The sequence below is a fragment of the Nicotiana tabacum genome, chromosome 18 (genome assembly GCF_000715075.1).
Source record: "Nicotiana tabacum cultivar K326 chromosome 18, ASM71507v2, whole genome shotgun sequence".
In the NCBI taxonomy this organism is placed as follows: Eukaryota; Viridiplantae; Streptophyta; class Magnoliopsida; order Solanales; family Solanaceae; genus Nicotiana; species Nicotiana tabacum.
The window spans coordinates 79,587,570-79,611,092 of record NC_134097.1 but is presented as its reverse complement, the minus strand read 5'-3'; the positions used below and the strand labels follow the sequence as shown (position 1 = coordinate 79,611,092).

General features: G+C 37.3%; 1 pseudogene; it reads left to right on the top strand.

The window, feature by feature from the left end:
* Window positions 1-19,162: 19,162 nt before the first annotated feature.
* Window positions 19,163-21,543, top strand: LOC107804455 (uncharacterized; annotated as a pseudogene).
* Window positions 21,544-23,523: the final 1,980 nt, after the last annotated feature.

Here is a 23,523-nt window from a genome sequence, read left to right as displayed (position 1 = left end):
AAGATGCTAAGTTCGTGTTTGATGAAAAATGTATGCAAGCCTTTGAACTTCTCAAGCATGAGTTGACCACCACTCCTATCATTACCGCACCTAATTGGAGCTTGCCCTTTGAGCTTATGTGTGATGCGAGCGATGTTGTGGTTGGGGCGGTTTTGGGTCAAAGAGTGAACAAAATATTTCATCTGGTGTACTATGCGAGCAAGACAATGAATGATGCTCAAGTGAACTACACGGTGACCGAGAAAGAACTTTTGGCTATTGTGTTCACAAGAAAAATTCTGGCCATATCTTATGGGTGCTAAGGTTATTATTCATACCGACCATGCCGCACTCCGGTACTTGATGATGAAGAAGGATTCCAAAGCTAGACTGATGCGATGGCTCTTATTACTTCAAGAGTTTGATTTGGAGATTGTGGACCGGAAGGGTAGTGAGAACCAAGTGGCGGACCACTTGTCCTGCTTGGAGGGGGAGGGGAGGCCTCGTGATGGCCTAGAGATCAATGATTCATTTCTCGACAAACAACTCCTTTCGGTGTTGATGAATGATATGCCATGGTTTGCGGATGTTGCTAATTTCCTTATGACTGATATAATCCTGTGTGAGCTCTCTTCTAACCAAAGGAAGAAGCTCAAGCGGTATAGTTTGGATTTCTATTGGGATGATCCATACCTGTTCAAGATTTGCACGGATGGTGTGATCCGAAGGTGTGTCCCAGAGGAAGAGCAATTGAGTATCTTGGAGGCTTGTCATTCCTCTCCCTATGGTGGCCATCATGGCGGGGAGAGGATGGCTTCCAAAGTTCTTAGTTGTGGGTTTTATTGGCCAACTTTGTACAAATATGCAAGTGAACTTGTGAAGAGGTGTGATGAATGTCAAAGAGCAGATGAAATTTCGAAGAAAGATGAGATGCCTCTCAATACCATTCTTGAGGTTGATATTTTTGATGTGTGGGGCATTGATTTTATGGGCCCATTTGTTAGCTCGTGTGGGAACACATACATTCTTGTAGCGGCGGACTATGTTTCAAAGTGGTTTGAAGCCGTGGCTTTGCCTAACAATGAGGCCCGGAGTGTTGTTGCATTTCTCAAGAAGAGCATTTTTACAAGGTTTGGTACTCCTCGTACAATCATAAGTGATGGGGGGTCTCATTTTTGAAATAGAGCTTTTGACACTTTGCTTGCAAAGTATGGTGTCAGTCACAAAGTTTCTACTCCCTATCATCCTCAAGCAAGTGGTCAAGTTGAAGTCTCCAACAGGGAAATCAAAAGCATATTGTCAAAGACGATCAATGCAAATAGGACTGACTGGTCAAAGAAGTTGGATGACGCTCTATGGGCTTATAGGACTGCTTATAAGACTCCGATTGGTATGTCTCCGTATCGGTTGGTGTTTGGGAAAGCATGCCATCTACCGGTCGAGTTAGAGCACAAGGCTATGTGGGTTTTGAGGAAGCTAAATCTTGAATGGGATGTTGCAGCCAATCTTCGAGTGGAGCAGCTTAATGAACTTGATGAAGTCAGATTCCATGCCTACTCCAGTTCATCCTTGTACAAGGACAAGATGAAGTACCTTCATGATAAATAAGCTCGTAGCAAGGAGTTCAAAGTAGGTGATTTGGTTCTCTTGTTCAACTCTCGGTTACGTCTGTTTCTGGGAAAACTTAAGTCTAAATGGAGTGGACCTTTTGAATTGGTGTGTGTGACACCGTTTGGTGCACTTGATTTAAAGAACAAAAATGGGAAAGTTTTCAGAGTGAATGGGCATAGGATCAAGCACTACTTGGGAATAATTGATGACAACCACGTGGTGGCACTTCTTCATCTCAAATGATTTAATGGTAACCTGCGTCGTACCGCGACGTTAAATCAGGTGTTTCTTGGGAGGCAATGCATGTGTTTTTCTTCTTGTTTTTATTTGATTTTTATTGTAGTATAAGATTTATTTTTAGACTAACTGGTTGTGAGATGCTACATGATTGTGTTGATGCAGTGCAGGACATAGTGGAAAAAGTATTCAGGTCTCTGAAGTTTTCAATGCAGATGTACTATATTTAGTGCGGACTGCACTGATGAAGGACGAAAAGTTCAAGGTCTTTGAAGTTTTCCACCGTGGCTGCAATACATTTTGTGCGGTCCGCGGTGGACCACTGCGGCCGCACGACATTTTGTGCGGACCGCAGTAGGTTGCCTTCTCAAACTTGAAAAATACTATGTGGTGCAGACCGCAGTCCATTTTGTGCGGTCTGCATTGGGTTGGTAAGTCGGGCCCCAGGTCCTTTTTCTATAAATAGGGCATGAGGTCCTCCTTTCACACTTTTCGACCCTTTGCTCTCAGAACTCATAAAAGCACCTGTTCATCTTTCTTTTTGCTCATAATTAACTGCTGGACTCGTTTACCTTCAGTTCATCTCACATCTGGTACCATTAACTTCTTTTTTTTAATTGTTTAATTTTGTTAATTTCTCTTAATTTTTGTTTTTCTTGCTTCCCTTCTGTTCTCCCTGTGCTTCTTTTGATTTGGTAAAATTAGGTTAGTTAGTTTCTTGATTATATTAGAATTAGGTAGTTAGAAACACTGGGTAAACACATAGGAACCTTTCTTAGGTGTAAAATTGGAATTAAAATCAACATACATTGAACCCTAAGTTAGTGTTGCTTCTGGGCACCCAGTGCGGACCGCGTTCAATTCTGTGCGGTCCGCGGTGCCTTAGTGCGGTCCGCAATGACATTTTGTGCGGACCGCATTGATCAGTGTTTGTAATATGATCTTTGGGGACTGCGGCCGCACTACATTTTGTGTGGTCTGCATTGGTCCCTGTGCAGTTGCACTACATTTTGTACGGTCCGCATTGCCTGGATACAGAGAGTGGGTAGTCTGAATCCACACCTCTTTACAGACCGCATTGCCATTTTGTGTGGTCCACATTGGCCTCTGTGTGGACACACTACATTTTGTGTGGTCCGCACTGTGTAGTATCTTCAACTGTCTGCAACCTTTTCTTTTCTACAACTCTGATCTTAATTACTTCTATTGATACTAACAAGCCTAATGGATGTTGTTTGCAGAAAATGGTAAAACAAAGAGGCAAGGGTTCTAGACAAGCTGGTCGAGGTGAATCCTCCTGGGGAGGGAAATAGAAAATGATAAGACTGACTCCTCAAGCCCCGCAAAACATTAAAAATATGAGGAAGATGATTAAAGCTGCTGATAGGGCCATTGACATGTCTGGGAGTAAGTACAAGCCCTCATGGGAGATATCTTCAGACTCTGTGCCAGAATACATCCCCGACTGGCCGGAGAGGAATAGGCTAAGAGACACTCCGCCACCTTCCCCCGCTGGCCAAGCATCAGTAAATATATCTTTTGGGTCGTCTGAGGTCTCAACTAAAGGCAGTAGGGATGAATACTCTACCTCTCCCACAACTTTATTATCTGGAGAGGTTGCAGTAGGAGAAGAAGAGGTAGTAGGAGAAGGGGGTGAGCCCAGGTTGGCGGGGTAGAACGAACTAGAAACCCGGAGGTGCGGCAAGACCGGTTTGTGAGCGAGGTAGCTTATCACAAATTGAGAAATTGGTGGCCGGTGAGGAAGTTGATCCTGGAGAGGAGCTTTTTTGATAGAGACTTATTACCTCACAATCCTAATGTGAGAAGGCAGTTTATAGAGAGAGTGGGCTGAGAGTATTTCTTAAACAACTGTGAGGATGCAAACGAGCACCTAGTCAAGGAATTCTATACCAATGTTTCCCACATAAAAAAAGGGCACAAAAGTGACCAAGGTACGAAATCTGAAGGTGCTTTTAGACGGGAAAACAATAAATGATTACATCGGCTTTGATGAGGAGGATGAGCCACTGTATATGGAAAAGATGGAATTAGGCGAGGAGGTCCGTCCCTGGTTGGCACAGTATCTGGCAATCCCAGGTACCACCCCCGATTGGCTAAATGCGAGAGTAAATATTTTGAGAAGAAGTTTGAATTTCGAAGCCAAGGGGTAGGAAACATTTGTGTGCAGCAAATTGGACCCCACCATTCATGATAACTCCCTCCCTCTTCATCGGGTAGTTTTGGTGGCGTCGATCATGGCGGGGTAACCGATTAATGTTGGAAAGGTAATGTCTTGGGTAATTATGCAGGTAGTCAGTGAGGGTGATAGAAACTACCCCTTCCCCAGCTTCTTGACCATGTGCTTCAGGGACCTCAAAGTTGAAAAGAGGACGTTTGATATCAAAGTGAAAGTAAAGGCCTCGTTTTCATGGTACAGTATGCAGGGTGATGACAACCCAAAGAGCAAGAACTTTAAGGGAACAACTACTGCTCCAACTGGCCAGTCTCAAGATCCAGTTGTGGTAGTGGCTCCTACTCAGCCTGCTTCCACCTCCGCAGACATTCCTCCTGGTCTATCCACTTCAGCAGATCCCGAGATACCCTCTTCCCAATCCTACCCAGTGACTGCACACCGACTGAGCCAGGCTCTTTTCAGCATCAACAACTGGATGTAGACAGCTTTATCCAAGTTGTCTATCCTCACTACTACAGTGGAAGCTCAGTCAGCACTTCCGCCTCCGTAGGTCTCGCAGTCTATCGAGGATGCCCTCAAGGAGATTCTGGCCAACCAGAAGAAAATCCTTGACACCTAGAAAGTTCTCACGGATGATGTTGATTCACACAGCAAGGCTCTCAAGGAGCTTGCTAAGGAGCACAAGAAGTTGAGGAAGACGTGGGCTTCCAAGGAGTACACAAAGGAGCTGAGGGCTGAGGTTGATAGGATGAAGGCAAATCATCTGTCTTTGGACTTATTGCTACAGGACCCGGTACCCGTAGCTCATCCTCAGCCTGAGCAGTCCTAGAGGCCTCCCAAGAGGAAGAGGATGATTCCTCGAGCAGATGATGCAGTCATCCAGTTGGCAGAGCCACCGGAGACCTCCTCTAGTCAGCCACAGGATGCACCTCAGGAGCCTGTCCAGGTCCAGGCCCAGGTCCCAGCAGTAGAGCAGCAGTCCATACGGAACCACTCTAAGGTTCCCGAGCATATTGAGGACCCAGGGACCACTTAAGAGCCCATGCAAACAGATGGGCCATAGGGAGTCTCTATATCCTTTTCCCCTTTTCTTTTTGGTGCTTATTTGGTTTAGTTGGCATTGGAGACAATGCCAGCTTTTATTTGAGGGGGTAGACCCTACTTTTATGGATTTGGATTATTGTATATATTTGACAGTTTTTATGCTTTCTTTATTTTTCATCTTTGGTTTGTATATAATTTTAACATTTCGTTACATTTCTCGTACTTTTATTTTACTTTGAGTCTATATATAAAGTTATGTTACATTGTACATATTCATCACATCTATTGTATATTCGATTAAATCCCCTCTTGTAAATATTCATTTTACTTTCCGCATTTTTTTCCTTTCCGTAGCTCCTTATTTATGTTCGTAGCTTCTTGTTTTGAACGTTTGCAATAAGCCTTTGATTTTCTTAATGCCACGATTCTTTCCAAAGGTGGAATTTTTGTGAACCGGATGGCTGTTCCCAATGATGGATGGCGTGACAACCTTCTTAAGGGTTTGAGTCCTTCTTTCTTTTCACTTTTAGTAGTTCGTGGTTAAGGGTGCCTCAAGCAAAGTTTCACTTGGGCCTAGCACATTTGCCTTTGATCTCATGGTCAAAAACAAATTGTTGTATTTAGGATGGTGAAAGTCTTGACCTTGAGACTCTTGTGTTGACCGATAATCATCAAGTGGTTTTTCGGACCATTGTGTACTTAAATCTTATCTAAGGTCATTGTGGGCCCCCGACTCTGTATCTTTAGTGATCTCGTAGCTTGTGTGGTGAAAAATCGCATTGCAAGTCCAAGTCCCGATACATTGGTTTGGAATTTGCCTTGAATGTTTGTTGAGGCGAAATCCTAAGTGAATTTTGACTTGAGACATGATTATAGGCTCTCCTTGGTCCAAATGATAGTTTGAACACTTCCATAACCTAACCGATAATAATATCCATAGTCAACCCTTTTGAGCCTTAGACCTTTTTCTTTCAAAGAACTATAATACAAGCCTTTACCCGTTCTAAATGATACCCTCTCTTGACACCCCGATCTTTTCTTTAGCACATGGCAAAAGTATAAGTTTGTGGGGGAGAGACGAGGATGGCAACAAAGTGGTAAAAAGGTACAAAATGAAGAAAAGGAAAGACAATGAAAAATAAAGAAAAGCAAAAAGACAAAAAGAATGTTCAAAGTATAATTGAATAAAAAGGGATTCAAGAAAAGCAAAAAATAAAAGGTGTGGAAAGTTGAGAAAGGAGAAGAGATTTGAAATGCATAAGAAAGAGTGACAGTGTCTCTCTCTAACCCCTTAGAAAGAAGTGAAAAAACTTAAAAAGTCAAATGAATTTGAGCCAAAATAAAACAAAAGAAGTGCTTAAGGGAAGATGGAACCTACTTAGACCAAACATTACCTACCCTAAACCAAAAACCTTCACTATGTCTCCATTAAAGCCCTATATGATCTTGAGTTGAATGAAACTTACATTAGTGGTGACTCACATAAGGGGCAATCATATGGTACTTAGAGCCGAACTTGTGACTTTTCCTTGAGAGAGATGAGTGATTGTCAATTAACCTCGTTCTGAGTGCCGCTATTCTAAAGGTGAGGTTTTCTTAGGGAGAGTTGAGGATGTGTGAGTTTGGGTTCCACAATGGCCAAAGTAATAGAAAGAGTTCTTTGATGTGTTGAGTCAACTCTTGATGCTCGTGTGTCGCACTTAATCCATGGTGTTTCAAAGAGTAAATGTTGTTAATGATTCATTTGTATTGAGGGCAATTGTTAGTCCCAATTGATGCTAGATGAGGGCACTTTAGGACAGCTGAATTGTCTTGGAATTTTCCTTAAGGGGTGGGTCTTATTTTGTTTGCTTGAGGACAAACAAAAGCTTAAGTTTGGGGGAGTTGATAACTAGGGGTTTTGATACATTTTATACTCCTTTTTGCTTATGTTTTGATTAGAAATTTGTAAAATAATCCCAAAAGGCTCACAAATTGTGCTTGATTGTAGGTTTGATCAACAAAGTGACAAGATGCCAAATATCAACTCAAAAAAGGAGTGAAACTTGCACATGTACCAAGACAAGACAAGCTCAGGCAAAGCAGGCCCAATGCGGCCGCACACCATTCTATGCGGTCTGCACAAGTAAGGTTTAGAGAGGTGGATTTCTAGGCCAACAGGCAATGCGGCCGCATGAGATTTAATGCGGTCCGCATTGGAGTCACTGGTCCACACTCGATTTAGTGCGGTCCGCAGAACCAAGGATCAGAGAAGTGCCAGTTTGGAGATTGAAGCCAATACGGACCGCACTAGAAGCTATCGCGGCCGCACTTGATTATGTGCGGTCCGCATTGCCCGAGTTTACAGAGTTGGATTTTCAAGTTCAGAGCCCTAGTGCGAACGCACGTGATTTTGTGCGGTCCGCACTAGCCCGGTAGGGGTATTTTTGTCCAGATTTTTCAGCTTAGTATAAATAGCTTCTTTTCCCATTTTTAGGTCATCTGATAGATTTTGTACTGAACTGTGCTTGTGACTTCGATAGTTTTGTCTATTTTGAGCAATTTTAGCTTCATTTCAACATTGAATCTTCTAGTTTATCTTAGCAATTAATTAATATGAGCTTTTCTTCATCTATTTCTTTATTTTCTTCTTCAATTATGAGTAACTAGACCCATAAGCTAGGGTTTTGGTTCAACCCTAGTGTGGGTAATTGATGGGTCTTGTGTTTTAGGGCTAGATTGACTATAGATGTTTGATATTTGGGCCAATTTCATGTTTAATTGCTGAATTGGTGGTTGCAAACACTAATTTGTGTTTAGTTGACTTTGGCCCTTCTTGAGAAAGAGAGCCTAAGTCTCTGAAATTGGTCCAACAAGGAATTGGGTCGTACTTAAAAGATTGATAGCCTCAATTAAAGGGTTAAACCTAGAGATAGTAATACTCGACTTGAACCTTGATTGTTTGTGCAAATTTGCATACCCAATTGGTCTTGAGAAATTCAATTCGGGCAAAATCACTTGAACCACCGAGATGTGTAGAGTGGGTAAAATCGTGCAACGGTTATATCATACTCCCCAAATATGTCAATCATGCCTTAGACTCAATTATCCGTCAATTGACCATATAGGCGAAAGTCAATACCTTAGTGCCTTTTAACCATTTGAACAACTCGCAATAATTTACTCTTAGCTTATTCTAGTTTAATTTAGCATTGTAGTTTGATAAAATTAGGATTAAAAAAAAAACTCAAAAATGTTTAGAAGTTTAATTTGGAACACATACACAACTCTCAATTGGATAGAAACTCCACTCCAACTTCTAGCTCCCTGTGGAAATCGATCCCAACCTTAATCGGGTAAAAGCTGCTTCGACCCTCTCTCGCTACTAAATAGTATGCAGGGTTGGACTCGATCATGGGTCACTAACACCTTCGTCTTTTTCCACCAAGAATGTAACCTCATTAATCTCGTCCCCTCCCGAAAATCATGTTGATCGTCAGGCAAGGATGATCTTCTCCTGCCTTTGAAGGTTCTGCATTACCACGACTATGACCGTAGTTATTTTTAGCCCGGTCACTTAAAAATTCCTTGAGATGGCCATTTTTCAACAATGTCACCAGATCTTCGCGTAGATACCGGCAGCCCCCAGTCTGGTGATCGTTTGTCCCGTGGTATTCACATAACAAATTAGGATCCCTTTAGCTAGGATTGAATCTCATTGGCTTTGGTAATCGTGCTTCTTCAATGTTCCTCATAGCCGATACCAGCTCTAATACGCCGACGTTGAAGTTGTATTCGAAAAACCTGGGGTAGGAAGAACATTGAGAACCTGACGTTTCTTTGTTCTCCAATGACCTTTTATTTCGGCCGCAATCAGTTCTCCTATCAGTGGCGAATCTATGTGCTAATCGAAAACCTCTTCCGCGTCTTTCGGCCCGTTCATAGGGCATAAACCGACCTCTTAAAGACCATCAATCTGTGTCGAAATCATCTTTTGATTTCTTTTTACTCTGGTCCCGACTCTGGGACGACGCCGGGAAACCGAGATAGTCATCATCAATCCTTATCTTAGATTCGTACCAGTTATGAACATCCGCCCAAGTTGTTGCCTAGAACTCGAGCAGAATTTCTTTCCACTTCCGGGAAGCGTCAGAACTTCTCAGATTCAGGCTTTTGGTAAAAGCTTCAGCAGCCCATTCGTATGGTACGACCTGCAGCAATATCTTTTCCTTCTGGAATTTGGTTACGAACTCCCATAAAAAATCGAACTCTCCTTGTGCAATCCTGAATATGTCGGCCTTTCGAGCATGTACCTTTTTGGACCCGGTATGGGCCTTGACGAAAGAGTCTGCGAGCATCTCGAAGGAATATATGGAATGCTCGGGCAAGAGCGAATACCATTTCATGGCTCCCTTCGTAAGGGTCTCTCCGAATTTCTTCAGTAAGACTGACTTAATCTCGTCGGGGAGCTAAATCTTTCCCTTTCACCACCATAATATAAGTGGTGATGTGCTCCTAAGGATCTGAAGTCCCATAATACTTTGGCACGTCTGGCATTTTAAACCACTTCGGGATCAATTCTGGTGTCGCGCTTGGTTTGAACGGTAATTGTTTGTACTTCTTTAAATCTGGCCTTTTCAGCACTGGTGGTGCTCCCGAAGTTTGATCCATTCGGGTGTTTATTTCTCTCATAAACCACATAAGTTCGATTTTAATGGGATCACTCTCACCGTAGTTACCGGATCTGCCATTGTTCCCCCAGCCCTATCAAATCCAACTTCGCCCTCAGGGCGTTGTTATCGACCCTCTGCGTTGTTTAATTTGCGGGAGCACGGGGAGGAATTTAACCTTGCCCGTTCGCATTGTTGGAGGCACTCGACATTGCCTGTTTTGATTCCGTCATGACCTAATCATGCCGTGTGAGATGGATTATATGGCCTCATGTTGCTCCTTCAAGATCCTCGCTGTTTCTACGACGTGCTCGTCTTCAGTAGCATCAGGAGTTGCCTCTTGAACATGTCGCGGATATCGGCTGACATGGACCAGCGTGGCCTTTTCCCCTCGTTGTGGGTATAGCTCATGAAATCTTCGTATTAAGGATGATTTCCTTGGGCCTCAACGCTTTGTGTGTTGTTAACACCATTATCTGCCATTTTTAATAATGTTTGCTAAGGACAAAGAATCAAACAAGTTAGTATAATAGATGCAGGAATCAATTCAATTACACAGCTGTCTATGCCCCACGATGAGCGCTAAACTATTTACCCGTAAAATGGTATAATTAAATTTATACGTGGTTTATAGACAAGTAAATCAATCTGATCCTAAAATAATAGATGAATTAGACAAAAATATAAGACTTAGCCTTGAGATTGCAATGAAACAACAGATACCTTGATCCCGGGCACAGAGCTTCCGGAAGCAGTAAGAACAATGTAAATAAGCAAGAATAAAATGTTATTGAGCTTTTGATAGAATATAGTGTATGCTTGTCAGAAAATTCGCCTCCTTTACAATGATAGTAGAACTCACTATTTATAATTACGCCTAGCGAACAAGGTCCTAGGATCAAGGCCCTCTTAAATGACAATTATAAGGGGCAATGAAGAATGTGTAACGATGGGAGGTGAAAGTCATATTCTTTGTAAAGGATCATGCATTTAATGCTATAGAATATTCTTTATTGAATGCTACCGTATGGAAGATATTTATTTTGTTTTTATGAATATCATTTTCTCCGATGACAAGTGAGATAATTGTCTTCGGGTTCGACTGTCTTCTGCCTTCATTTTCATGTGTCACTTTCTCATGCGATCATAAAATGTGATCTCTCGTCAGTATTATGAGTCAGAGATTCGAGGCAAGCTGAAGATAAGTGGGAAATCAGCAAGAATCATGTTAGAAAAAAAGGAGCAGAGGATACTGTCTCAAGCTGAATAATATTTGTTCGTAAATGGTATTTACACCAAATTATACAATTTAATGTTAAAATTATTTAAAATAAAATATATATCATTTAACTATAATTAAACGATAAAAATTATATTAAAAACGCATATATTTGTTGTACGCACCGAGCAGAAGTAAATTGTTTCCATGTCATGACGATTGGCAAATGATAGAAAGAAAGGGTTGACACCGCAAAAATGGTCCAGGCCACGAGATTCTTGTGTGGGATAAAACACGCACCACCCTACCCCACCCAACCCAGACCATACCCCACCCTCGTCAAATAATTTGTGGGCCCCTATTTAGGTATGGCCCGATTTCCGCAGGCCTAAATGGAGCAGCTACACTCATGTAAGTTTCTTCTAGCACAGAATTTTATTTCTGAATTTAGGATAGTTTTACTGGGAGGAAAACCTTATGGATATTTTTAGCAGAAGACGAGGTCGCTAAACCAAATGCCTCAATTTTCCATCTGGTAATAGATACACAGATACGAAATTTAAAAGCAAAAATTCTTCTTTTTTTTTTTCTAAAAAGAAAAAATTATTAATCACCACAAAACAAAGCAGGAGATGACATTAACCTAGTGCTTGCTTACTCCAGGGACACGAGCAAGCCTCTACACTCTCCTCTATACAAGAATTGTTTATCTATATATATAGTTTTCCATCCATTTAATATCTCTGCTACTTTGCCTAGACCTTTACTACTTTGCCTAATTCCTTTTTTTTTTTTAATATATAATTTCCCAGGTTAGCTGGGGAGTTGTATTTCATCCAAAACGATAGTTCAAGAGGGGGGATATGTTGGGTTTTGTTAATTAAAACAAAAGAGGTGTGAATGAAAAATGGGGGGAAATGAAATTTTGAATTAATCCTTTTTTACAAAGGAATTTTGTCCCTCGTTGGATAGGAAGAGAAAAATTCTTGTGCTTTTATGTAGAAGCACTTCTTCTAGCTCTTAAAGAGTTAAGAAGAGACCAAGTCTTGCGCCATCATTGTCGCTCGCTCGGCTTCGGCTTTGGTCAATTGATTTGATTGATATTTTTTGGACTAAATTTAGTTTTCGTTTTCGTTATTTAATATTTCCTTTCCTAATATTTTTGCGCGGAAAAATTATTAAATTAGCGGCACTTTCAACAGTCAATTTTGTGACCAGCCATTCCGTTTAACAGAAATTCTGTTGAATAAATACATCTCCAACCGAACAGGCACCTTTGTACCTGTTGGAACTCAACTTTGTTGGCTATAAATAGAGAGGCTCAGCCTCAGTTTTCACCACCAAAAATCTTAAAATCTCTCCCCCTCTATCTTCTGCATTATTTTTCCAAAGCAAAAAACGTAAGCATTTTTGTGTGATTTGCTCCGCCATTTGAGTTTGCCGAAGTTCTGTGATTTGAAGTGCCGTTATCACAGAATGATTATTCCGTTCTATCCTGAAAATAATTAATCCGGAACCTTAGGTAACTGTGAGAGGATTAAATTCCTCAAGGACACACAAGAAAATTGTGGGTTCAGAATTTTTCTGTTTTGTTTTCCTTAACTAACGTTTTTCTAGTTTTCTGGTTTTGAATATAGAATGGTAACAGGATAAACCTTCACCTCTATAATACAACAGAAGAATTTAGTCAATCCTAGTTGAGCCAGATACTACGCTTATTAAATATAAAAAATTATATTGTATGAACTGACAATATATAATTTTTTTACACAACCAGTGAATTAGCATTAATGAAGAATTTATCCATAAATCTAATAAATCACCTGATCGTATAAATATTAATTAGACAATTAGTGCATATAACTTACATTAAATCTTTAAGCTCGAAGTGTCATTGTTCGAAATCACGTCTATTTAGATATTGAAGTTCTTTTTAAACATAACAAAAAACATAATAACATCATGGATCGCTTTATGTGAAGATTGAGAGACAATGATCACAAAAAATATAATTATAAAGTATTGATTATACATTTGTTATCCCAGTATGACGCCATTAAACTTACCAAATGCTGATACTTCTTCACTCAAAATTGAATCTTAATTAATAGATTAATCATGTATGCGACAAAAGGAATGATGCTTTACCAACCCACAAAAGGAAAATGCAAAATAAGGAAATTAAATGATACTTTTCCTACTTTCCTTATGGATACTTCTTCTTTTAGATAAGTACATCATGCTCCAACGTATAATCAACTAGTTCAATAAAGTGGAATTCATAAATTTAGTACTCTAAGATACATGTTTAATAAACCAGCTCTATCTTAATTACTCTCTTCGTCTCAAATTAGTTGATTCATGTTTTGCTTCCCTCGGGTCAATTTATGTGAATTTTGACTAATATTTAAAAAGTATTTTCTTACTATATTGACATGAGTAAAATTGTAATTTGTAATATTTTTTGTATAGTTTTTAATATTTAAGTTTTATGTTTAAAATACTGAGTAGATCTTATCTAATCTACTAACTTTGAAGATTAATCAAATTAATTCTCAAATATTGAAGTATGACAACTAATTAGGGACAGAGCGGATTAATTGGCAAGCAATGACATGAGTAGGTTGTCTACGTGATGTCCTTCATTAGTACCTATAGACCACCTGATGAAGCCAATACATTTGTTTACATAATTAAGGAGAACTTTAGATGCTCACGTTGCAAAAGGAGAAAAAAAGTCTTTGGGCTTTTTCATCTACATATTAACTAGGAAAACTAGTACGTTGAGCTATAAAAAAAAAAGTAGTCTTACCTAAAAATCTTCAATATATGGCATGGGGCATATATAAATTGGCACAAATAATAAGGCCAAAAAAAGGAGTACATATGGTATACGGGTAAAATCGAGCTAATGATGCACGTCGACTTCCGACAAAATAAGTCAGGATCGTGATGCGATGGCAAGGGACCAGAATCAAGCTGAAAATCCCATCGAGCCAGAGCTCGGAGACACGACGGTTTCCCTCGGGAATATCGAGGTCATAGTTCTAGAATCGGTCCTAGCCTCGAGCAACTTCGAAGGACGTTATCTACAATCAAGCATAACAAACTGAAGGCCGAAATATCTGTGACCGGCTGAATATCATGACGGGGATCTCGGCATGTATCGATAGGAAATTGACAATCAGTTAATCGGAAGATTTTTTACCTTTTATAGAGTTGTACCTAATGTAAAACTCCCCTACTATATAAAGGGGGTCCGACTACACATAAAAACAACTGTAACACGTGTTCCAAGGAAATATATTATCATTTTCTCTGTTGTTTAGCTTTTTTCACTTATTCATCATTGTTGAATATAGCGAGTCCGAATTAAGGGTGAACAATTTCACTAAGGTTGAAACTGTCTTATTCGTATGGTTTGAATTCATTTTATCTTTACTTGTTCAATCTAATCCATTTATAGCTTTGTATCAAATTAATCCATGTATCCTTAAAACCACTTACAAATTTAATTTTTATCCGATTTCGAGGGTAAACACATACAGAACCAAAATTTAAAATGAATAAGAAGAAGCCAAAGAAAAGCAACAAATGAAACAAAAGAAAATATGAAGTCAACCATCTCAAGTTTTTGGAAGCTACTCTCACGAGAGAGAAACACAACTTTCCACTAAAGGATCGGAAGACTGACGTTGGTCATTGATGAATATTTGGTCTGAATGATTCTAGATAGGAGGCAACTGGTTAGTCCAACAAAATGGGGTCCAATGAACATGACTGAGGTGAGGAGGCAATATTATTTTAGTCTCCAATTCAGGATGCTTAATCTCAAAATCAAGAGCAAGTATTACTCTAAGTCAATTTTTATTAGCTGGTCTACATTTATTTTTATATGAAGTTGGTGCAAATAATTAGCCTAACTTTTTCATCGTTCTAGCTAAAGGTCGTTACCTAGTTGCAATCGAACCAAATGAAATCTCCATTTACTTTCATGTGGGAAGGACCAAAGAATTTCTCCTACAAGATTTAAAAAATGCTACTGTAATATCTTAATTATTTATGGATAAATATCTATTATACAATCTTGAACTCGTATGCTCTCATAGGGTTCCGATAGAGTTCATAGAAAGTAGCTTTTCCTTTTTCTTGATTCATACTACAGTACTAATTTATATTATTTTATTTATAGGTTAGCTGCACCAAGTATAAGTTTCTGGAACTTCTGTTTCTTATCTTTTCCTCCATATATGTTTGTCTAGATCAAGAAAGAGAGATAAAAAGGGTGACCTCATTTTCTTAAGTAAAGAACGGATTCTTATATAAGGGGATTCAAAAAGAAAAGGAGAGGAATAATAGGGCTTGTGGTCCACAATCACAAAGCAAATATGTCAAATAAGACGATTCAGAAATATATACGTGAGAATATAAAATATATAGGTTAAAGCAATCTTTTAAGCCATCTTTGGCACTACTATAAAAGTTTATGTTTATCATATTTAAACAATAAATAGAGTTTTCCAATTAAGGAATTCTGTTCGAACCGTATAGCACTGCTCTGCTTGTGGAAGAACGGTATATGACTTTAGGATTAATCCAACTAGAGATCGATCCCTTTTTGATTTCTCTAGAAAAAGACACGGTATGCTTTTCCCTTCCAAAGCATTACGTACAGCATGACCGAATCATGCGTAATGGTTTTGCCAAGGAGCTTAGCCTAGGGTAAGGGTTGGGGAATGATAGGCCATTAATATGACATATATTGCGTGATACATAGCCCGTTTGGCGGAGCTGCAAAAATCAGTTTATTTTGATAAGTGTTTTTTCTCAAAAGTATTTTTTGTGAGAAACACTGTGTTTGACTAATTAATTTGAGAAACACTTCTGAGCAGTAATTAGTGTTTGGCCAAACTTTAAAAAACTGTTTCTAAGTGTATTTTTCTCAAAAGTGATTTTCAAAAAAATATTTTTGGAGAGAAGACACTTTAATTTTAGAATAAAGTATTTTTGACAAAAAAAAAATGTTTTTGCCTCAAAAGAAGCTTGACCAAACAGGCTAATAATCTACTTTATCCATCTCAATTTATTTGATGCAATTCGAATTTTGAGAGTAATACTTCTTAAATTTTGATTCTTTAAATTTTTTCAAATAATTTATATTTTTAAAAACTGAATAAAATAGGATGGAGAGAGTACCAATTTTTTTTCTTTGGGTAATGCAAGAAAGTTGTCTCCAGAAGATTGGTTGTACGTATACAGAACAATCAATCATTAACATTATCAAAGAGTAATCTGTGTTGATATATGAAATATGGAGAGAATAAAAGGGGAAATAAAAACAAATTAAGTTGCTGTTATTTTCATAGTCATGCTGAGGGGAGAGAGTGGTCACGGGCATCACTTGACTATGGCAGCACAGTTTTTCCCCCACGCATACACTCCCAAAGTAGACTCCAACGCGTCCCAAGCTATAGCCTACATCTCTATAATTGCATGCTCTTATTTCGCCTCCGTCAATTTGCTTCTAAAATCATCCCCCACTCTACTTTCACACACACACACACACACACACACACACACACACACACACACACACATATATATATATATATATATATATATATATATATATATATATATATATATATATATATATATATATATATATATATGCTTCTTTCATTTGTTGTATATAAGGAAGACTTAATGAAAATGGGGGTTAATTAAATATGTTTCCCCATAAATTAGCATGTATTCCTTGTGTTGATGTTTGACTGGACCCTAAATTATAAAATAATTGAAGATTTTTGGATACATAAATTAAATATTATACAGAGTACGTATAAAAAAAACTATCCTTAATCAAATGAGAGGTTTGAATGATGAGAGCTTTACAAGCCTGTTCTTATTCCCTCTTCATAAAAAGTGAATTTTTATAAGAGTCCGAACAAGTTATGTCAGTAATGGTAAAATAGATATGATAAGATTAAATAGTTTCCAAATAGATACTATATATAATCGTATGATAATGTTTTGGAGATTGATTAAAAAGGAAAGTGTATCACGTAAAATAGAAAGAAAGTATTACTTTGACTTTTATTTTAGAAAATGTGATTAATCTCAACAAGTAAATCATACTTTTTTCCAAGAATTTTTTTAAAGGGTTTGCTATTGATCGTACCTGAAAATTTATCTTTGTTATTTTGGATCAGTTTTACTGGAAAATAATGCATAACCTAAAGTTTCTGAATTTGTACGTAAATGCCGGTGTACGTGCGGTTTTGATATTCTTTCAGATAAAGTACTATGTTCTTGCAAGAATTTGCGAGAATCCATTTTTTTTTTTTTTTTGGCATGGATCAGTTCCATTATAAGTAAACTTCAAGATATTCAGGTGATATTCAATCCATCACTTTAACAGATATATCAATGGCTAATTAATTAGTATCAACTTCAATTCCTATATAAAGGAGGTTAATTAGGATTAGTATTTATCCTACCAATTCAGTAGATTGCAATAATATTGTAGTCGATTTTGTATTGCCATATGTTAATAGGAAAGGGACAGTACTAGTAATTTGGTTTTAGCTTCCTGGCGGGGTGAAGATTTAATCTTTCCAGTATCTTTTGCAATTGACGTTCCATGTTGAGTAGATTAATTTTATTGCCCAAAATTTGGGCTAAATTGTTAGAATCACGATTATAGGATTTAGTGTAAACTACTCTCAGAAAGTTCTTTGACGCAACTTTACATATCTAAATACACAGTTAGACTTGATAAACCGATCTCTCTAAGAAACTCCCAAAATATGCAAAAGAATATTTTCGACACTCATGAAATGTACGTACATTTAATTTTACTAAACAATTAAATAATGATTGATAGGCTCTCTTACTCGGTGCATTTTTTCAGTGAATTTACAACTAAAACATGATATATGTTACCAACGCTGGAAGTCTGAAACGATTACTGAAAACCTATTTCATTATGGATTGAGCTAATTATACTCGCTAATATATAGTGTAAAAAATTGCATGTTATTAGTGCTCTTTTACCTCCATACCCGATTTCGTTACTTGTTTGATTCCCAATTCCACTTAATCTGTAAAATATAATAAATCTCTAACCACCTTTTAAGTAATTTAATAACGTAAAATTTTCGTATACACTAAACTCGAACTCTCTTTCTTTTGGGTATACACTTAACTCAAACTCTCTCTTTCTTTTGGTTAAGGAAGATAACTATGTTAATTATAACTAAATAACGTCGCTACATGTACGATAATATAGTAGTTCCAGGTTGGGATAATTCATTATAACTATTAGTCGAAACAGATAATCTAATCCTTAATCCATTTGCTAAGACGGATGACAAAATAAAACCCGGTGGTGATGACCCATGAACAAAAACATTGAAATTTCCTTCCTTTACTAGCTCTTGCATTGTGAGGCTGGAAAGAGTTATGTTTTAATTGAATGGCTTAATACATAGTTTACCTTCGAGCTTCTAGCAAAATCCCCTTTACACACCCTTTTTATTTTATTTTATTTTTTTTACGGGAAACTTTACTTTACGTATTAGATTTTTTTCAACTATGTCTAATACACACCTCTCTTGCACTATTGCTCTTCCATAATACTCCCTATGTCCTAATTGTATGTACCATACTTGCTTTTTTGGTATGTCTCAACAAATATATATCATACTTTCTTATTTAGAAATAACTCAACTTTAATTTATTTTTTTTGGTTTTAATGAGATAATTTTTACAGACATTTAAATTTTTATGTCTTAGATGGAGGGAGTACTTGATATTGGGTTGGTAAGGTGAAAAAATTTACTTCAAATAATATGTGAAAAATGGGAAAGAAATATTACTAAGCAAAACAAAAAAGTTTTTATGGTAGATATTAAGAAAGCTCCAAACCCACCGCTAGTCACCCTGTCCCCCTTTTGGGATGTCCCTTTCTCTTTTTAAACATCTTCAATGTAGAGGCTGAAAGCTATGTTGATCTTTCTATTAACTCCTATCCCACCCCACCCCCACCATTCCTCCAAATGAAAAATATGAAAAGAAAAAAAATTTATTTATTTTCTTCTAACCCTCTAAAGTGAGAGAAGACTAAGACTTTTTAAGCTTGTGGGGGTGGAGGAGGACAATTTTAAAGAGTCCATATTTATCTATCCCTCCCTCAACCTGCAATTATCGTACAATAGCTCCATGTAATATAAAGGGAGGAAGAAAGGCCCTTTAGCCAAAAGATAGGGAGTTGGATTCCCTTGATAAAAAGTTACTGGTATTAAAGACTAAAGCTTAGAGGTAGTAGTAGTAGTAGTAGAAAGGGCAGCTAGCTATATTATTTATTTTATGGCAATTGCCCCATTTACAAGCATGAGCCAAAGCCAACAACAGCAAGATGACAACAGCAGCAACAAGAGAGATCATGATCATGATGCTGATGATGAGCATGAACATGACATGGTCATGCCTGGTTTTCGATTCCACCCTACGGAAGAGGAACTTGTAGAGTTTTACCTTCGCCGTAAGATTGAGGGCAAACGTTTCAATGTTGAACTCATCACTTTTCTTGATCTTTATCGCTATGACCCTTGGGAACTTCCTGGTATAAATAATACTACTACTATTTGTTTCTCCTTTAGCTTTTTGCTCCAATCTCTTATTTTCCCTCTAAATACTTGGTTTTTCTTGTTTTAGCCATGGCAGCGATCGGAGAGAAGGAATGGTTTTTCTATGTGCCAAGAGATAGGAAGTACAGAAATGGGGATAGGCCTAACAGGGTGACGACTTCAGGCTATTGGAAGGCTACTGGAGCTGACAGAATGATTCGAAGTGAGAGTTGTCGGCCGATTGGCTTGAAAAAGACATTAGTTTTTTACTCTGGGAAAGCTCCCAAAGGCATCCGTTCCAGTTGGATCATGAATGAATATCGCCTCCCTCACATGAGACTGAACGCCTAAAAAAGGTAAATGATGTAAAAGAGGAAGAAATTTTACTAATTTGAGGAACTTCACAAAATCTTTTTGTTTTTTTTCATGATTTTCGGTTGTTCTCTAGACTACAACCTTGAATCTTGTGTTTCTCTTTTGTTCCAAAATGGGATGCACAAAAATTATTATACTTAATATGATTGGTTGACTTAAAACCTAGTTTTTTCCACACTAAATTAAGGGGCTAGAAGCATTAGATATTTTGCTTAATGATCTTTTTCTCCTCTCTTCTTGATTATAAGGTTGTAAAAGGGATATAGATCCAAAAGTTTTAATAATGAAAGGGGGCAAATTTATGAAGAATAATTTTTTTTCTTTAATATTGTATGAGGTTGAAAATAATTGAGAAAGAAATCCATGATGTCCGCAGCTAACATACCACGTTAATCACCGCATATTCACTTTTGAAGTGTAGATGAGAATGAGATAGATGATTATTAATATTCAAGAAACTGATAAATTCTTCTGGCTGCAATTCCTAATAATATGCTTATAGTAAGTATTTTGTTTTTCAGGCTGAAATTTCACTTTGCCGTGTCTACAAAAGACCGGGAGTAGAAGACCATCCATCTCTCCCTCGTTCACTTCCCACAACAATGGCATCATCTTCTTCTTCATCAAGAGCTCACCATTCAATTATCAAGAAACATCATCATCCACAAGTAGTACAAGATCATCCATTACTCTCTCCCAATTATGTAGGACAATCTAATTCCCAGCAAATCGACGAAAAATTAAACGAAAATAGTACTGCAAGTAGTACTAGCACTGATCGTCATCACCACCATCGTAATGTTGGTACATCTCTCGGGCTCAGTTCTCATCAAATAACAGCTCTCACAGCATCCACCATAACACCATTCTCTTCTTTAATTTCACCTAATAACACCGCAGTTGTTGATGATCTCCATAGATTAGTCAACTTCCAGAACCTTCACAATCATCATCAGCATTTTCAAAACTTCAGTAACCATAATATTCCTGCAGCATCTATAGCAACCCATCAGTTTTCTACATTGTTGCAGCCACTATTAGAACCACATCAGCCACAACCTAATTTACTGCTTCAAGGATCTCTTCAGCCGTCGGCTTTCTCGGAAAGATTATGGGATTGGAACTCAGTTCAAACTGATGCAAGTTGCAAAGACTATCAACCCAATAACCCCTTCAAGTAATTAATCTCATCAATATTGAGCTGCACCTATATGCACATAGAGAGATAAGTCTATATAATATCTGCTGTTGTTGCTGCCACTACTTTAATTTGGTCTAAGTCTTCTTTTTCTCATCTACTAATATTTTTAATTAGCCATCATAAGTTAGTTAGTGCAGCTGGTCCAGATTATGTGGTATCTTTTATTAGGGTTTTGGGTTTAACTCAACTAGTATGAATTTTATGTCACTACTGTATTAGCTCTTAACTTATAGAGCTTCTTATAATTATAATTGTAATAATTAGCTGTCCTGGTGTTGAAGTAAATAAAGTAGCAGCTAATATTATGTTCTTAGGGAACTTGTGTTTCTTTCTATGTAGTAAAAGAGATTTCTTTGCTGATTCTAGTTAAATACAAGTCCTAAATCAGGGAGAATTTGGACCAAGTGTGAAGTTTTACCTTTGTATTTGTAGCAAGATGTGAAACCAATAAACTGAATCTAGAAGTTCATGAAATCAAGACATCGTGTAAGGACTGCTTTCATTAGTATCTACTAGTCAGAGGCAGATTTCAAGATTTAAACTTGGTGAAACGTTTGACCTGTAAATATTGAATTCCTTGTACTTTTGATATTATGAGTTTAGAATTTACATAATTAATTAAAAGCTTAATGATATTTGTTCTGTGTCATAAATGCGGGGTTCAGTTGAGTCTATTGAATAAAGAATCTCTCTACCTCTTCTGCTAGTCTATTTATCATACAGAGTTAGATGATCAGCATTCAGCAAGAACGATTTATTTAATTTGAAAATTTTCAGAAGGTGGAGTTTTTATAGATAATTCAAAAGGGATAAACTTTTAAAGCTGTGCATCTTTCTTCATTACTCAAAGTCATCCATGAAATAATGATACCATGATTGATTGGTTCACAAACGTCTACAAAAGAGCCAAAAGTATTGCCAAGATCTAAAATTGAAGACAGAAATAAGTGGTACTAAAAAGATTTCACAATTGGATTAAAAGAAAAAAAAAATTCTACAACTCATTGCTTAATTTAGTGTTACTATATGATTTTTTCCCTCATATTTGCTGATTATAATATACTGTATATACTATCTTTCAGAAGAACTAGATAGTCCTATATCCTCTTTATTAATTTGAGCTACTATATATCAGCTAGCCTGTTTGGGAATTAAGTTCATTAGGCGTAGTAGCTGTAATTTTGGAATTGTGTAGCTTATTAGCTAGGCTGTTATATTTAATATTACTAGTTTCTCGTGTGTTGCATGTGTATGCCGAATCATGTAGTATATAATTTTATAAAACAATTATTAAAATACAAAAAAATTCTAGCAGACTTCATTATCAAGCACTTCCTCCATGAGAAATTTTCTACAAGCTTTGCCTCATAAATTTCACCTTGGAAAGAGTGTAAAGTCAGAATACCAGCAATTTGTTCTTCTGCAATGGATTAGATTAATAACTTCACCAACTTTTCAGCTTCTCTAATTATATGGATTATCTATATGCTTAGTTCTACCATGGTGCTTGCAATGACGACTTATGTTCCATAAAAACATTACTGTAGTAGCTAAAGATTGGGACATGACTTCCTGCTTCCAAGAGAAAACACCACTCTCAAATGTAAAATAATTGCCAGAGGTTCTTTTGATCAATATTTCCTAGTCTCTACCTAAGTAGCTATCTGCATATCCTATGAGCGTATCAGTTTCACCCTTCGAGTACTATATATACACAGTAATCAACAGATCTCAATGTATCTCAAAACTCTCTTATTTAATTTGCTGCTCCTATATGAACTTGACTTACCGGGTATTTGACAGCAGATTTTTCTTTAGAAATGAAAATCGCAGCATCACATTCACACTGGTCTATTTCCACTCCCAGTTAATATTCTAACAATTCAAACTCTTTTTGAGTCTCCTCTGTTAGGCACAACTGTCTGGTTTAAAAAGTAGTTAGGGGTAGTTTAAAGGAGAATTAATAAAATGGCAGCCTTTGGTGTATCCCCTAAAAGTGTTTAATAGTATAAAGTCAAGCAACAGAATAAATTTAGTTCAATACAAAAAAATCAAAATAAATAAGAGTAAGAGCAGCATAGTTTGCATGGTACAAATGATTGTACATGAAAGAATAAAGTACAAATTCAAGCTCATTGAAATTTGCAAGCTTGGACACTTCAAAGTCAAGAATATTCTAATTTTGTGAAAAAATATAGTATCAATTATGAACCAACATCTAATAAATTAGAAATATTAAGTAACACCAAAAAGTATGTGAAATATACTACTCCCTTTGTTTGTGACCAATACCTCTATCAATATTGTGACTATAATATAAACTTGATTTTTAAATATAAAATATTTCCACAAAAACCTACATCAAAATATTTCTCTGTATGAAA